Below are 18,711 nucleotides of genomic sequence, written 5' to 3' on the forward strand. Positions count from 1 at the left end.
CTCCCTCTTTGCATACACAAGAACTCTCAAACACGCGGACGCACAAACACATGCACACACACGCACACACACACACACATACACACACACAAGCGCATCAAAATATATTTCCATGTTCATAGTAAAGTTGTTTTTTTTTTTTGCGCAGACATACAATCACAGGTAATTACAGCTATGCCCTTGATATCATTTGAATCATTACACTTTTATTATTTTTGAAATATACCCGGAGTTGAACAATAACTGTTTATGTACATGTATATTTATTTTACAAATTGACATGCAATCTATCTATAACATTTTCTGTAATTGGAAAAGAGAGAGAGGGTAAGATGTAATATTGTTTCACGCTTTTTTTTTTTTTTTTTGGTTCTTCCGTTAGGTATAGAGTCAATTTAGGTTGACTTTTGCATATCACAATCCAGCACCTCTTGCCGTATTCCGATGATAAGAAGTCTGAGAGTATGCATAATAAAGATATAGAATTTGCAGATATATGTTTACACTGGTACTACTTTTCCTAGCACAGAATTGTTCAGAGAGTAAATTTCAATTCACTCATGGGCCTACTCAGGATATTGAGTATATGCCTTTAGTTGTCCTGTGTTTAACGTGCATTAATAGTCGTCAAGCTGAAACAAATTAATCGAGTTTTTTTTTTTCACAACAAAACAAGGCACGCTATTATTATTGTCTCTGACAGTCTAACCACAAACCTTCCAGATAAGAGAAGGAGGCTTAAAATCCAAAGCCATCCCGAAAACGTAAAATCACTAACTAAAACCGTAAGTAAAATTGGACTGACATGCAATTTTTCGGCTTTACTCTTTCAGTCTTTTCTTTCCTTTGTCTCTTCCAAACAAACGATCCCTACGATAATTTTTCCTGATTAATCATTCGAGCATGCTAAACAAGTGGATAAATCCCTGCTGGAAAGAACACAGTGTGAAATCTCTTCACACTGTTAAATTCAAGCGCTATACCGTAAGATTGTAAACGCAATGTGAGTCATCAATTCACAGCGTGAAATAAAGTATTACTATGTGAACACTCCGTAAAAACCACACCACCGTGTAAGATCATCTTCACACTGTAAAATTCCAGCGTTTTCACATAGTCCACAATGTGAACACAGTGTAAACACACTGTAAACACATCGTGATACACTGTACCTTTCCAGTAGTGATACAAAAGCGTAAACAAACATTATTCCAAAAGACTATCCTGACTACTGACAAAGCACATTAATCCGTGTTTTTTTTTTTCCTTTTATCTTACTGTGCGGGACTGTACATTAGTTGATTCGTATCTACAATCATGTGTTTAAATGTGTTTAGAGTATTATCATGGGACTGGTGCACCTTACAAAACATGTGAAGCTATACTTATTTCCCCTTAGAAAAGAATCGGCAACAGAGAAACCACCTCATGTTCTGCCGGAACCGCCGGTTGGTCAGTGCGTACAGGATGGGGTTAATGGCCGAGTTCGCCCACATGAGGTTCTCGCATATGCTGAAGGTGAAATCGCTGATGCAGTTGCTTTCGCCGCAAATGGCGGAGGAGAGGCTGGCGACTTCAAACGGGACGCAGCAGACGGCGAAGAAGAAGACAAGTATCGCCAACTTCATCGCTAACTTGATGTTCTCCTTCACGTCTATGGCGGACTCCAACTCGCTGTCGGCGCCGGATGTGTTGCTCATGCAGATGGTTTGCGTCACAGTCTTGGTCGTGCTTTTCTTCGGGCCGTCCACGTTCGCTGACTTATGTGGATCTCCAGCGACTGTGGTGATCTCGGTTGACATTGAAGAGGGATCGTCCTTGACCTTTCGTTTAACCTTCACCCTCTTGAACTGATTCCATTGCTTCTTGATCTTGATAAAGATAAGGATGTTAAGGATGGCGATGCAAGTCAACGGCACGTACGTTGTCGACGTGGTTACTGAAAATGTCACCACTGGATCTATCACATATTCCATGTAGCAATATTTCGTGTAGTCGATCGTTCCTTTTACTCCGCCGAAAGCCGTCCAGCCGAACGACAGCAGAGCAAAAGCCGACGTGAAGAAAATCCAGGTCAAGATTATGGCTATCCGCACGCGTCTCTTGGACATGAATGTCGTATATCTCAATTGCTTCGTCAGAAGGCTGTGGCGATCGAAGCTAATCATAACGATCATTGATATAGAAATTGAGATGACGAGGTAATCGACCATCGTGTAGAGCTTGCAGGCGTACTCGCCAAACAACCATCGACCGCTGATTATTCGTGACAGATTGATTGTCAGGGAAGATAGCCCAACGATGAAATCGGCGATGGCCAGGTTCAGGATGATCATATTAGCCACCTGCTTCCGTATCTCGCTGTCAGTTGCGTAGGAGAGGATGACCAGAAGATTCCCGACGACGGTAACGATGATGAAGACGATGTATACCGCGACGATCGCGATCATACCGGGTCCCCAAAACTCATTAGATGTCGATGTCCCGTTGGAAGCTGGCGCGTCATCGTAGTAGTATGACGTAACGACGTCCATGATCTATTAAATAAAAAGAGAAATCGGCATAACCAAGTGCATTAATAAAGTGAAGAAGGCATATTGTGTAGAAATTTCATGTTAAATCTGTTTGAAAATCATATCATCCAAAAGGCAATATACCTTTATATACTAAGCAGAGAGAAATACATTTTCAAAAAATAGCAAATAATTGGAGGATTGTTTTGCCTTTGTACAAAAACTTTTCAAGGAAAAGAGGTGAAATTTTCTAGCAATATACAAGTATTCTCGAAAACGTGCAAAATCCTTAAACAAGTGACATAACTGAAAGGAGATGACTTTATATCTTTGTATTGTATGCAAGATATGACTGATTTTAGAATGTCATCGAAAAATTGTATGATTTAGAAAATACGAGATCATACTGAGTGTGTATGTTATGATGGTATTGTACAAGGGACTACAAAAGATCGCGGAAGTAGATTTTGCAGTGAGTCTAGAAATGTTATTTTCTCTACTCCTTGGCTGATTTAGGATAAACATTTTTGTACTTTATTTTGACGGACTTACGTTTTCGAAACATAAGCTATTATACTGTTTAATGGTTTGTAAACCTACATTAATTTATCCATTATAAAATGATTCTCTCCAAAATAAAGCAGTATATTCATTGCTTTGATGACTGTGATCGACATTATATTACATTATTGTAATACTTTTGTTATTGAATAAAAAGATCCATGTAATGAAGTCTTCTGTTGGTATAGATCATTGTTGTTTAGGCTTCCTATTCAATGTAATCTGAGTTGTTAAAACTGACTCCTAAAATTTGCGATAAATATTTCATTTGCACACACATATATTCACAGAAATTTTAAAGTCAGTATTATGTAGTTTCGTTCAAGTAAGTTTTAAGGTACATTATGTATTTTAGCAAAAGTCAAGAACAATATAGAATCATGCAATATGTCCAAAAAAAAAATCGTTGGTATTGTATATTGACATTTTCCGCTGTATTACTGAAAATAAATTTGCATTACATGTAAAATTATGTTAAAGACAAAATCACGCAAACAAGTATACACCGAGGGTATAACGACTGTGAGGAAGGTGTCGTTTATTGGTTTTGAGGCTAAGTCCAAAGGCCCCCCGTCTTGCAGTGTCAGGTTCAAGCCCGTTGTCAGTGTCATCAGTGAAGGTATGGCCTCTTCCAGTAACAATATTGTTGCTGTTCTCGTGGTGAGTTATCAGCGTATGAATTACTGCTAGTTGCCACGTCAAATAAATGCAAACTTACAATTCTAACTAATGTTAGTGTTACGCCGTTTTTTACTCATTCTTTAGTCACAGTGATAACACTCATCTGTCATCCTAGCCAAAAGATTGCGATTGAAATAAAAACAACCAGCAAAAAAATAACGGAACAGTGTTTCTGTTATACAATATTATGTGCAATCTTAGCTGCATGCTTACAAAACTACCTAAAAACAGCTTTTCATCTTTACTGCAGTAGTGTGGAAATGTGCTTTTGTGAAGCGAACCTTTTTGTTTGGTGTAGTGGCACCATGTATGTCTTGGAGACCCTTGTCATTTCTTGAAAATCCTTTGCACAATCTTCACTTTCAACTCTCTTAATTTTTTGAAGGATAATGCTACTATTTTGAAAGTTTGCATTAATCATGGACAGAATGTTTTAACAGGACAGGGGTAATCATCTTTTTTCCCCACTGGTTTACATCTTGTTTTTTCCCTTTCATCGCACAGCTATCAGAGTCTGCTGTTACAGAATTCACCCATGACAGGCGACCGTTTGTTGTTTTTGTGATGCAGGGAAATATCATTATAATAATTAATTTTGTGAAAAGGTGGTGACATGCAAGCAATTATCAGTCTTCAACAGCTGGTGTCGGTGTATCATGTGTGTGCTACTCTCATACGTCAAATTTTTGTTTCGGTTTTTCTTTATAACCAGTACTTTTATCAACGTAATGGTGTTGTATTTATATTTATGTTCTAAATCTCATGCTTGTTCAATACCATGTTTTTTATAGTTTAGTCATGTAATAAGTGCATTGTGTATCATACACATTATATGTTTATAATTCGTGGATGGGCCAAAAACAGACATTTATCGAGTCCGGTGCCATGTCCAAAGGAGAAGATAAAATGAAATACAATGCAATGCACTGAAATGATGATGATGATGATCCACAGCATTTGTATGGCGCCATATATCTGTTACAGAAACATTCAAAGGCGTAGATTCCTCCAAGACAGTTAGCAATTGAATGCCCGGTGAAAAGAAATGAAGGAAGCATATTCTCAAATCCATTCAATTTTCAAACTCTGTAAATCCCCCGCGCGGAACAAATCAACAAAATTACACGTGCTTACACTCAAGATAACGCAACAGGGGATACAAACAGAGTGCAACGAGAAATCCTGAAAACCAGGTGCGCTTCCGATAATGATTTGTGGTCAATTTTTAGAGAAGATATTCCTTCTAAAGTTAACATGTGCTCCATCAGTTAACCGTAAATATACATCCTTATATATTTCTTTTAATACAATTCTGTGCAATCATGGTATTTTCAATTCTTATTGCAGGATGGGGTTTAAGAGAAAACCTGCACAAGTAAAATGATACGATAAAAAAAGAAGACAAAAAATGCCTCACCTGTACCCAATGAAGTCTGCAATGCCCCCTTTGCTCTTCGAAAAAAACCGTCTAGATATGGGTTGATGGATTTTTCTTGACGATGCTGATCCTCTCCAAATGTTTGTGTGAAAAGGCAAAATGAACTAAATGCTGGTGAGCAGCGATGCCAGACAGTCGCCAAATCCTTTTAAGAAGTGGCAAACGAGTGGCGAGCATTTAAATCTTGTTAGAGGTCGAAATTTCCAGCGTTCGCTTCACCTTGGGTATCCATCTATACGCTCCGACATTTGTGCCATCTACTTCTGCGCCTGCACATGCGCGCTGTTCTTAATTTCATTGGTCTTTGAATTATTGTCGTTAATAATCTGGAGCCCTTTCCTCCTCCACTTCCTGAAGACACACTTGCGTGCGCGAACACACAAAGACATTATAAACTCACAAGACAACACGCATCTGAAATTATGGTAAGGTTAAATCTGATTTGGAGCTTTGACACAATACATGAGCAGCCGAGTCAAATTACTCACCAGTTGCAAAAGAAAAAAAAATAGTCAGACACATACACACAGACGACACACAAAGAAATTATATTGTTAAGTTTATAAAACACTCCCACACAATTAAAAAACGTGAAATGAAAAAAGAGAAACCTTGACACAGAGTTAAATTGAATCTCAGGTAACCTTGCCACATTTCGTGTGTCAGCAATAATATTATTATTATACCTTTGTATTATCTTGTTGTTCTTTCAGAGGTAAAACTTTTTACACGATCAAAATACAAGTTGCCAAAACCAACCTTAACTCTTAGGCGGTAACACATTGAAGTCAGCATTCCTTCAATTGGAAGTTAAAGGAAATAAAAATAAGTTATTAATTCTTAATGTTACTACTCCCAGTAGTTTCTACCTCTTGGGCAGGCATATTACAAAATGGATATAGTATGAGGAAAATAAGAATGAAAAGCACCAAGATGGAGAAAGAGGAAGAGATATGTAAGAGGCGACTCGGTATATGTACCCCAGTTGCCTTGCCTTAATTGTGTTAAGGTTGTGCAACGTAAACTGATATGACCTAATTGAATGCAACTGTTGTTCATTACGTGTTAATATCAGTAACCACGACAGTGGTGGTGGTTGTGGTGGTGGGGGATAAGTGTGTCTGTGCTTCGTACCTTTGCGTATGTGTGTGTGTGCGTGTGCATGTGTGTGTCTTAAAAAAACAAAAGTCGTACCTTTTTTACACTATTCAGAAACGCGTTGTTTGACGCAACTGACACTTGATTGTATTTTGATTTATTTCCTACTTGACAATCGAAATTACAGTAGCCGACGCATGGAACTGAACAAATTGCTCTGTTTTCAACTCTCAAATTATGCTCATATCCTTTCTCCTTCATGGGTCTCGGTGCGTGTGTTTTAAGTATGTGTGTGTGTGTGTGTGTGTGTGTTTACTTTGTAAATGATTTCACATCCTAGAAGATGTTTTGGTTCCCCTTCATAAGATAACTGTAAATATGATTCTCTCTTTTTACAAGCAGAGACACCCCAAAACACACATATCATTTCACATTATCACATCCCAACCAACGCATAATTCATAGACAATAGACCTGATCCTATAAAGTGACACATTAAACATAATGACTTCCATTATTACAGTTTTCAGAAGATTGTAGTTTAACGGGAGTATCGCTTGTGTTTCATATCATAATGTTATACGTGTATGTGCGTGTGTATAATTATATATATATATATATATATATATATATATATATATATATATATGCATAATGTATAGTGTACTTGCGTAAGTAAGTTCTTTGGATCTGGTATAAATTAATCTACTAATAGATGAAATGAAAACTATGAAATACACGAAACAATGCACTTTTTTCCAAAGTTCATTTTAAAAAGTCCACCTATATAATTATACATCTAGATTTCTAATCAAAGTGTTTTGATGTGAAAGACCAATGATTTTCAACAAAATCTTAATTCGTATCATTAGGCGATCGCTCACACTTGCGAAGAATGTTCATGCGCTCTTGAGCAAGTGTTAGATAATTATCATTTTGAATAGCATTAATAGTAACGACTGCAGTTTAACAAGTATTATTCAATTGTCCATCACTATTCGTAACGGCCATGATTGCACTGGGCTTGTAGTGACACAGTCTTGATATGTATATGGGAACATAATACTAATTTCATCCGTTTATTGTGTAAACTGAGAAGCAAGGTATAGGCCTAATAATGATTTAGCTCATTTACATTAAACTTCCCAAACAACGAGCCTGTGTCTGCGCCATAAACAGAGAACGGTATATGCACTATGCAACACATTGAAAAACATTGACAGTTCGAACAATACTTTATTTAGTTATCGTTCGTCTATACCTTTGATTTCACCAAAGAGAGGACTGGCATGGGATGAAAATTACCTACATTACTTTCCTAAATAAACAAACCTTCGTGAAAGCGTCAAAACGGTGAAAGGCAATTTTTTTGAGTGCGATGTGTCTACGATTCAAATATTAGAATATGGAGGGATTACAGCCACCCACATCTAAAGGCGGATTCAAGTATCCAAAGTGACGACGCCCCAACATTATTAAGGATTGGTGACTAACCCCTGTTACGAATTAGGGGGAATGGTTTGCATTATTTTATCATAATGCCAGTCAGGAAGTTGATGAAATGTGTACTTGTAATAAAAAAAAAAATGAAATTGGTGAAATTCTTATTTCTTTTTAATCATTGTTGTCAAGAAAGACGTCAATAAGTGTAAATGTCTTCTAATCCAACCATGACAGCACCCAAACTTTCACGGATGAGCTATAATGATATTGCTGTTTTCATTCAATTTACATTGATATTTGAACAATGATATGGGCACTGGATTGCTTGACGGCTCTTGAGATGCCCTTATCTTCTCGAGTAATGCCAGCATTTTGAGATTCTCTTTTCCATGCACATAAAAAAGTAGATTTATATTAATTCATCAAATACATAGTTTATATCACCATAAAACGGATCGGTTTCAAAGCTCTCAGGCAGGTCACACGGATCATTCAAGTAGAAGGTATCACGCGTCTCGGAGACGCTCTTGTCCGTCCGCAGAAAATTCTCCTGCGCGCTGGAAAATCCCTACTCGCAACAAGCCCGCGTAGTTTGCCCGGAAATGTGTGACACAGCCTTAAGACTGCGAGTGGAGTGTTAGCTCAGGGTGTCGTTGGGCATGACCAGCGAGCCTTAGCCTCCTCTGAGCTACTTTGGAGCTAACTTTTGGTAAGGTCCCATACAGTTCTTAGTTAGTGATCCTCATCATATTTGACCCTGAATCACAAAACCAACAAAAAGTAGTCAGACGCAGATTTTTAGTTAAGGGCAGATTCTGATTGAGCAGGCTGTAAGCTTTAAAATGATGTATAGCTCAATTGAAAGGGACTTTCCTAACCTATTTAAATATTGGAAAGAAAGCACATACTCTGAAAAAGTGTGAACCGAGAAAAGAGGCTCTGAAGTACAGTGTCTATTCAAGCGTTTACTCTTCACCACACCGTGCTGGTTGCGCGATGAATGGGGGAAAAAGCAGGGTGTAAACCGCCGCGGCCGGACCAACAACAATGAAGAGATAATCAGATGAGGCTGAAATTAAATATGTGTTATACACACATTCTGTTTATGGTCAATACCAACTTCAAAGCAGCAGCATCATCCCTCCAAAAGTTACTAGACTTGAAAGTGAAGAGTGTGCAAAGGGTTTAAAATGAAAAGAGGCCTCTGAGTCTAAGATATACCTGATCTCACTACTCTACAAAAAAGAGTTGTTGAAAAACTACCTAAAGTGCACTTCCCCATGCATTTCAAGATCCCAAACTCGGAATATAATGTAGAAGAAGGGTAGCTCTTCTAGAAAATATGACTTGGTTGACCCTTTTCACCTTTTTTGAGTCCCCACATAAAATGAGAGAGTGTGACCTTTTTTTTTTTCGTTTTGTGGTGCACGGTCACATACTGGTTGATGTTCAGAGCTATCATCAGCATCCTTATGTAACAGCCATAAAAGATTAAACTGAGTCCAAGTTCCAGACCCAGAGAGAAGTACTGACTCGACTGTTGCGGTGAAGAGACGCAATTCAAAGTCTTTCCGTAATTCTGATTACCAGACAGCTTTTAAGTTGTGATATGCAGCTTTTCTTTTCCTTGTTACTATGTCCTCCTCAAAATTTCTGATCTTGGCTCCAAGATACAGGAAGTCATTCACTAGCTCTATTGGCTGTTCACCCACACTTGTGATCCCTCCTGGCTCATTGATATTCTCGACCAGATATTTTGTCTTTTGTTCGTTCATCGTTAGTCCTACGCTGGCAGATGCCGCCTCTACTTCCCTCATGAGCTCCTCCGCATCCTTCACGGTGTTTGTCAACAGGGCAATGTTGTTTGCGAACTCTGTGTCGGATATTTTCTTGGCCTTCGTTCTCCTGCTCTATGCTGGTATCAAAGAAAATCTAAAATCGGGCTTCTTCTCTAATGCTAGGCGCATACAATAATCTACTGCAATTATGAAGAGGTAGGGAGCCAGTGTGTCGCCTCGAAGTACTCCAGCAAGAATCTCGAAGTACTCTGTTTTACCATCTGGTGTGATGACTGTAGCTCTAGTGTTGGTATAGAGAAGGAAGATCAGGTCAACAGTCTTCTTTGGGATGCCATAGGCCAGAAGGATTCTCTGGAGCATACCTATGTCAATGGAGTCAAAGGCTTTCCTGAAGTCAATGAAGACTATGACAGCAGAGAGGTTCTTTGCTCTGGCTCTCTCTAGAATTCCTTTTAGTGTTAGGATGTGGCTACTTGAGGACCTGCCCTTTCTGAATCCATTTTGGTTGGCCCGGAGCGTCATATCCGCTTCTGGCTGGATACAATTGAATATCATTCTGTTTCAGGTCTTTGTCACTATAGAAGTCAGTGAAATACCTCGATGATTATTGATATCTGTGAGGTCACCTTTCTCTGAAATATGGATAATGTCACTTACGCCCCACTGTTCTGGGGCAACCATTTCATGTAGAGCCCCACTGGTGAATTGGCTCAGTCGGTAGCGCGTCTGCCTCACGATCCTTAGGACCCGGGTTTGAACCCGAATCTGGACTGAGCAATGTTGTGTGTAGTTATACCGTCCCCTCTAGCAAGAGGCAAAACACTCTGTCTCTCGGATAAGACATAAAATGGAGGTCCCGTGTATGAGAGAGTCACAACTCATGCACGTAAAAGATCCCGCTTCATTCATTCATCGCAAAGAGCGGGCCGGGCGTTTAACCCGGTGAAGTGGTCCCACCTCACATCCAACTGGACCCAACAAATGTTGCCATGAGAATTCTCTGGGACGCTGGAGTGACCTTCCTTACCAGACTTTTAGCTTCCATGCTTATCACAAACCCTACTCCCACTACTGCAGCTTGTGCTGAATTCTTCACAACTGATGTTGTGATCAGATGACTTTTTATTCAAATCCTTATTCTCCTTTAAGGGTTCTTCCTGCAGAATCATTTATATTGTTGTATCACAGGGATCTGTAGGCCACTCTCCTCAAATGGTCCACTTCCTCTTTCTTGTCTCCTGTCCTGATTATTCTGTCGTTCAGTGTGCCGATCTTGTGGCTCGCTCTACGGCATGACAGGACTTTTTCTCTTTTCACTTTTGGTTTTCGGATTCTTTCAATCCATCGTCCGCCGGCCTTCCCGAGGGCTTTGAAGCGGTAGAGTCATAACAATATCTCTCCCTCTCAACTGAATTAAGGGGTTTTACCCTGGTACTGTTAGCTGACTTGTCCATGGATCTTTTCAATGGCTAACAGACCCCACATGGCGCCACTTTAATAAGGCTAAATCTCGGATACTTTCACACCCGGGTTTTTTTCCGAGATGTGAACGCGCCGTGTTCAGTTACCGACATGCTCATTTTTATAGGGACATGCAGTGCAGCAGTTTTTATCTCGTTGGTAAAAACTGCAATGCTGGACAGATAAACTTGGAGTGTCATTGTGGATCGAGAACACCATTCGAATTAAGCAAGTAAGCAAGCAGTGCAGCAGGATCACCTCTGGCAGGATGTGACCTACAGGTCACGCACGGACCGTCTTCCTCCTCTGACTACTGGTGTTAATCATCAGTAGGAGGCTGGATCTTATTACTGACCCTTGAACCCAAGGCTTACAAATATATGAAGGAATAAACCCAAAGGTGTGCTTGTTTACATTCTCAGTGATTTCATATTTTAGTAGATTTCCTGGTTCTCCATCGTAAGAGTACTGTAAATATAATTCTCTCTTCACACAAGAAGAGACATACAAAAACACACATATCACTTCGCATAATCACATCCCGCAACTATTAAACGCATAATTTATTAGCAATTTGCTCCTGACACTATGAAATGACACATTAAACGTAATGACTTTCATTATTCACGTTTTTCAGAAGATTGTAGTATTGCTTGTGTTTCACTATTATACGTGTGTTTGCGTCTGATTATATGCATAATGTTATTGATATACTGGCATAAGTTCTTGGAGCTGGTAAGAATTGAACTGCAAATGGATGAAAATGCAAACTATGAAATACATGAAACAATGCTATATTTTTCAATGTTCATTTATCAAGTTCACCTATAATCATCTCTATTTCTAATAAAAATGTTTTGCTGTGAAAGACCAATTTCTTACGTTGTAATTATTATCTGTTTTGTATTTCATCGAGGCATACTCTGCAAAGGCTAATGACATTTTTTAACAACGTAACTCCTTTTCTTTATGAATGATGAATATCATTTGGCAATGATCTCAGCAATTAAGGCATTTTTTTGCAAGTATCAAATTAGGCAATGTGAGATTTAAACATGTTAACACGTAACAATTGTCATTTCCTTTTCTTTTGGCGGGGAGCGTGGAAAAAGGAAAAATGCCACACACATTATCCAGAATGTTTTTATAGAAGGATGCCACTTATCAGTAGATAACGGACACACATACAGTGGTATGCGCCATAAGAAATTTGAATTCAATTAACAGACAATACAGCATTTCTTTCGTCAGTAATTCGAAATCGGCAAATTATAGAATACTAATTTGTCATCTAATATCTGTGAAAAAAAATACTACAAAAACAATGATTCTGTTTCTATGACAGTGATCAGTTTGACGTATATTAATGTCAACATCTTTGTCTCAACACTCATGATACACAAATAATAGCAGCTTCATATTGAAGGACAATGTTTCAGAGTGAAATATTAATTCTAATCCTAAAACAACCTTTTCTATGCCAATTAGTTAGATGTGCACAAATTTTGCACACGTACTTATGGAAAGAGAGATTCTCTGGCACTCGGATGATTAAAGCAATGCTAATAATTATCATTCAAATAACATTAATAGTAACAACAACTGCAGTTACCATCTATAATTCAATCATCCATCAGAATTCATAACTGCCATGATTGCACTGGGCTTGTAGTTGCACAGTCTTGATATGCATATGGAAACATACGGTTCAGTTCAGTTCAGTTCAGTTCAGTTCAGTTTTTATTTCTGCATTTCAAAATCAATACAAATCAACAAATCAACAAAATACTTACATAGTCATTTACACAGCTAATATTCGTAACGTTTGGATCTTACATACATTTTCTCTTTTTTTTCAAGAACGAATATCATATGTGACCCTGCACCTCAAAACAAACAAAAAGTCGCCAGACATAAATTTTTAGTTAAGACCATATTCTAAAAGAGCAGACTTTAAGCTTTAAAATGATGTATAACTCAATTCAAATGGACTCTCCTAACATATCTAAATATTGGAAAGAAAGCACAAACTCAGGAAAAGTGTGAACTGAGAAAAGAGGCTCTGAAGTACAGTGTCTATTCAAGCGCTTAATCTTTACCAAACCGTGCTCGCTGTGCAATGAATGGGACAAAAAAACAGGAAGTAAACCACCAGAGTAACAACAATGAAGGGATTATCAGATTAAACTGAAATTAGGCATGCCTCATTAACACATTCTGTCCATTTACAAACTCTCGATGGAGACGGACGTACAGCTGTAGTTCTCCCGGTTTGTCGGCCGCCGCCCTATTTTCCAGCCTTTTCCTCTCACAAGATTTGTAACTATACAACTCGTCGTGCTCCTAATTTATTGCAAATTACACCATTACTTCTGTGAAGCTCTTACTCTACCCTCGTGGAGCTGTATTTCGGGCAACTTGAACTCTGCTTGGTCGACACAAAACTGTGTGAGTATGGCTTCCCGCAAAACTCGGCAAACCACGAAAGAACTGAGCGCCACCGCCCATATGGCCCACTCTGCTCGGCCCGAGTCCTCGAGTGATACCGAGTCCGCTGACCTCACACTGGCTGACATCCAACGCAGCATTAAACTTTCCTCTGATAACGTCTGTGCAAAGCTCGATTCGTTGTCCAGTGAAGTGGCCTCTATCAACAAAAAGATCTCCGACCTTGAGGATTCTGTCACAATGAACTCAGATAAGATTACGGAGCTGGAGCAAAGAAAAATCCCAGAAATTGAAAAAAAGATGGCGGAGGAAATCAACAGGCTACAGGAAAAGCTGACACTCATGGAGATCCACGGTAGACGTACAAATCTTCTCTTCTATGGTGTTGCTGAAACCCAGGATGAGCACGTTGACGACGTCCTTCGGGATACCTTCTCCTATCTTGGGATTGGGGACGCTGACAACATTGCCCTGGTTAATGCCCACCGCCTCCCACGCCGTGACAATGCTGCGAACCAGGCCAGCGGAGGTCCGTCCCATGACTCAGCTCCTCGCGCTATCATTGCCAAGTTTGTGTACATGAGAGATCGCAACAAAATCCTGACCGCATTCGAAGACCGTCAACGCCAGCGACGACCACAAGGATCTCACGCCGCCACCGCGGACCAGAACCCGCGTAGGATCACAGTCCGCACAGACCTCCCCCCAGCTTTGAAAGCCAGAAGGAGCGTCCTGGCTAAAGCTGCCTACAATCTGCGCAAAGAGAAGCACGTCTCTACGAAAATCTCAGTTGTCGGCTGTAATGTGCTGCTACACTGGAAGGAAAAGGGTACCTCCAGATGGAACCTGTATGAGGATTAACCTTTTGCTCATGTGAATCTTTTCTCTTTTGATCTAATTTACCTAAAATACTTTAATAGATACCTTTAATAGATACCTTTCGGTTTTAGCGAAGATCTTGATTTGTGCTAGCATCCTTACTTTGTAACCCCTTATCCATTTACTGTAAGTAATAACACCGTTAACTGATTATTTCCAACTGTATCGCCTCTGATGAGCAATACTGTGCGACGATGAAGTTTTTCAACTCTCTACTGTCGTGTATCATTTTGACTATCACGAAGTGCCATAAAATTACTATATCCGTTACATTGTCAAGCTGATACAGTTGGATCTTTTAACACACTGTTCTTCTGTGTGTTGAGTGTGTTGATGTATAGTTACGGCCTTTCTAATGTCACAGAGCCAAGCTTAATAGTCCCCCAGAATGCCTGCTAGGTATTGAGTGTGTTGATGTCAGTGGTTGATGGATAGTTACGGCCTTTCCAAAGTCACATATCAAACCTCAGTCGCCTCAGAATGTCTGCAAGGTTTTCACCTCTTTTAACTATGTTACAACTTCTTTTCTGATATAGGACTCCTCTCCTTATGTCTGTATTTTCGTAGCCTTATTTCAGCCGAATCCCTTTTTCTATTAGTCAAAAACTCCAACTTCCTAGCCATTATTATGGCTTAATTGGCATTTATAATGGGACTGGAGGGTAGGTTGGGTGGCCGTAAAACCGCGGAACCCGGTTTACGAAACTGTTTGTCCTGAGCCTTTTCTTGATTGCGTATTTTTGTATACTAATCTGCTCAAAGCTAGAGCCATTGTTGTTTTTGTACATAATTTTGGATCTACTTTTCTTTAAGAATGCGTATCAGTCAATTCTTACTTTGCAACCTCTTAATAATTATGCCAACCAGAAATCATTGTCCATGCATGCATCTCAGGTCTTCTCGCTCGGCTTTATGCTAAACCACATGTCTGCAAACTATTGTAGCCAAATCTTCATATCGTTGTCGTTGTTATACATGTTCTCTGATTGCAATTTTCCGCACACCCATGACATGACTTCAAAAAAACTCACTCTGAACTTTATTCTTGAAAAAAGCTTTATGTCCTCGTTTGTGCTTGATATGTTCAGACAAATCTATCCACCTGCTTTTTCTACTACAATCTTATGCCACATAAGAGCTTGTACATTTCTCCTTACTCCGCGTCTTCTTGTGTTTGTGACACAGATCACTCATGACGCTTTCTTCTCACCTGTGTGTCACACGGAATTTTCCTTTATTATCCGTCTGTCCCTCGACATTTTGTAGTTGTCCATCCCTAGAGAACACGGTTTCATTATTCACTGTGCATTCCAGTTATTACCAACTGCAAGGTCATTACCTCATGTGAACGCAGTGTGGTATGCATATGCTTACCAACTGAATGTTGTTTTTGTAACTCGTTTCCAAGAGACATACGGTAATCTAAGTCATGAACATGTATTTCCGGTAAACAACTCGTTATTCAACTCGTGTTTGTGCACTTCTGAATATGGATGAGTTCATAAACGCTATTTCTTCTTCTGTTATAGATAGTGATGTAAACGATTATCAGCCAGCTGCACAGAATTCCCTCTTACATTCTTATGATAGAGAAGAAGGTGAAGACTCGGATTTTGTTACTTCTTTAAACACAGAAACCCAAGATCTGAAGCTTGATTTTGACGCTAATGATGCGTCTTCTCGAAATGAAGGCCAACTTTCTCACTATCACTTGGAAAAAGAAATGATTACACTTTCCCATTCACACTCTAATGAGCTTTTTGTTTCACATTTCAATATAAGAAGCCTTAATAAAAATTTTGATAAATTACTTGTATTTCTCAACGAATTACAATCTAAACACAGCATAATTGGTCTCAGTGAAACTTGGCTCAAGGAAACGTCACCTTCTTCTCTATTTACCATAGACGGTTTTAAATTAGTTACCAACAACAGGATTACTAAAAGAGGTGGTGGTGTTGGTTTTTACGTCACGCAAAATTTAAACCATAAACTGTTAAATGAATATTGTATCATGTCTGAATGCCTTGAGAGTATTTTCATTGAGGTCATGACCCCTACTAAGGGGAATATCATTTTTGGGGAAATTTATAGACCTCCGCATTCCAACCTTAATGAATTCACTGAGCGGTTTCACAATCTTCTCTCTAATGATTATTTTGATACTAAGACATGCTTCATTATGGGTGATTTTAATATAAATCTTTTAAATTGTAATGACGCTTTATGCAGTCAAGATTTTCTTAATTTCATGTTGTCAAAATCCTTCATTCCTCTTATCAGGAAACCTACTCGGATATCTGATGCTACTTCTACTCTCATTGATAATATATTCGTTAATAATGTTTTTACTGATGTTACTTCTGGTATTGTAGTTTCTGATATCACCGATCATTTCCCGATATATGCGCTTGTACCACAGTTTTCTATTAGGAAAATGCCAACCCTTAATTCAGGTTCTCGTGATATGTCCGAATGTAATCTTGATAGACTTAGAGAGGGATTGAGGTCAGTTGATTGGTCCTCTGTTTATAACCAAAGAAATGTAAATTCGTCCTTTGATGTTTTTATGAACATCCTTATAAATATGTGTAATGTTTATATACCCTTATTTAGACGATTCAGATCAACGAATTATAAGAGAGTACCAAAACAACCATGGATTTCAAAGTCCCTACTTAGGTCTATCAATAGGAAGAATAAATTGTTTTACAGATACCGAAAATCTCCGAATGATGTAACCAAATCCCGTTATATTCGTTACCGCAATGTACTTACTTCTTCGTTGCGCTTAGCCAAGCAACTGTATTTTGCAAATCAGTTTGAAAAATGCAAGTTCGACATTAAAAGTACGTGGAGGGTGATAAACACAGCTTTGAAATCTAGCACTGTTACAAATTCCCCTACTCATATTTTGAATGACGGTCATCAAGTTGATGATCCACAGGAAATGGCCGATGTATTCAATGATTACTTTGTTAACTTAGGACCTGATCTTGCTAGCAAAATACCAAATACCCAGACAACTTTTCATTCTTTTTTAAAAGACAGGAATGTACAAACCATGTTTTTCATTCCTATTGTTGAAGAAGAAATCAAAGAAATTGTTGATAACCTAAATATTAAGAAAAGTATAGGTAATGATGGTATTTCGGTTTTTCTTCTGAAGAATATAATAAATGAAATAATTTCTCCACTCACTTATATTTTCAATCAATCTTTATCTAGTGGCAAAGTCCCAGATGATATGAAAATCGCTCGAGTTGTTCCCATATACAAAAAGGGTCCAAAAGAATTTGTGAGCAATTATCGCCCGATATCTTTCTTAACCTCAGTCTCAAAAATTCTTGAAAGGCTTGTTTATAAACGAACTCTTAGATTTCTTGTTAATTGCAATATTCTTTCTAATTTCCAATTTGGATTCAGAAAACAGCATAGCACAACTCACGCATTATTAGCCTTCATTGATAAAGTAGCTCATGCTTTAGATGATGCTTCCCACACCATCGGTGTTTTTCTCGATTTTTCGAAGGCTTTTGATACCATTGACCATCAAATTTTGCATTATAAGTTAAGCCATTACGGTATCCGTGGGAGGGCTTTAGAGTGGTTTAAAGACTATCTCACAAACAGAAAACAATTTGTTTATATAAATGGCTATGAGTCAGGTATGACGTCAACTTCTTGCGGTGTCCCCCAGGGTTCTCTTCTTGGCCCACTTTTATTCATCCTGTACATCAACGATCTCCAAAATTCGTCACAGATTCTTTCTTTTATTTGTTTCGCTGATGATACAAATTTATTTCTATCTCACCGCAATCCCAATACCCTCGTAAGTATAATGAATAATGAATTGAAATCTGTTCAGTCCTGGATTTACGCTAACAAGTTATCATTAAATGTTGATAAAACACATAAAACACATCATATATGTTATTTAGCAATTCCTTGCAAGTTATTCCTGATGTTAAGATTAATGATATTAACCTAACCCGAGTAGATAGTACAAAGTTTTTAGGACTTTACATCGATAGTGACCTTTCCTGGAAAACTCACTTTAATTTTTATGCAAAATTTTGTCACGAAATACAGGAATCCTAAACAAACTGAAACATTTTTTGCCCAACCATATCTTGCAGATTGTATATTCAACCATGATTTCCCCATATCTTAATTATGGAATTCTTGCGTGGGGTAACGCATCTAAATACTTACTGGATTCACTTTTTCTTCTTCAAAAGCGAGCGATCAGAATTATTAACCATGCTGGGTATTTATCTCACACTAACGCCTTATTTCAGAAAAATAAGATTTTAAAACTGATAGATTTGTTTGGTTATAATTTAGGTATTTTTATGTATAAACTTTCCTCAAAAGATCTTCCTGGTGT

The sequence above is a fragment of the Diadema antillarum genome, unplaced genomic scaffold, assembly GCF_040938485.1.
Source record: "Diadema antillarum isolate AM-2024a unplaced genomic scaffold, OU_Dant_1.0 seq00000415_RagTag, whole genome shotgun sequence".
NCBI lineage: Eukaryota > Metazoa > Echinodermata > Echinoidea > Diadematoida > Diadematidae > Diadema > Diadema antillarum.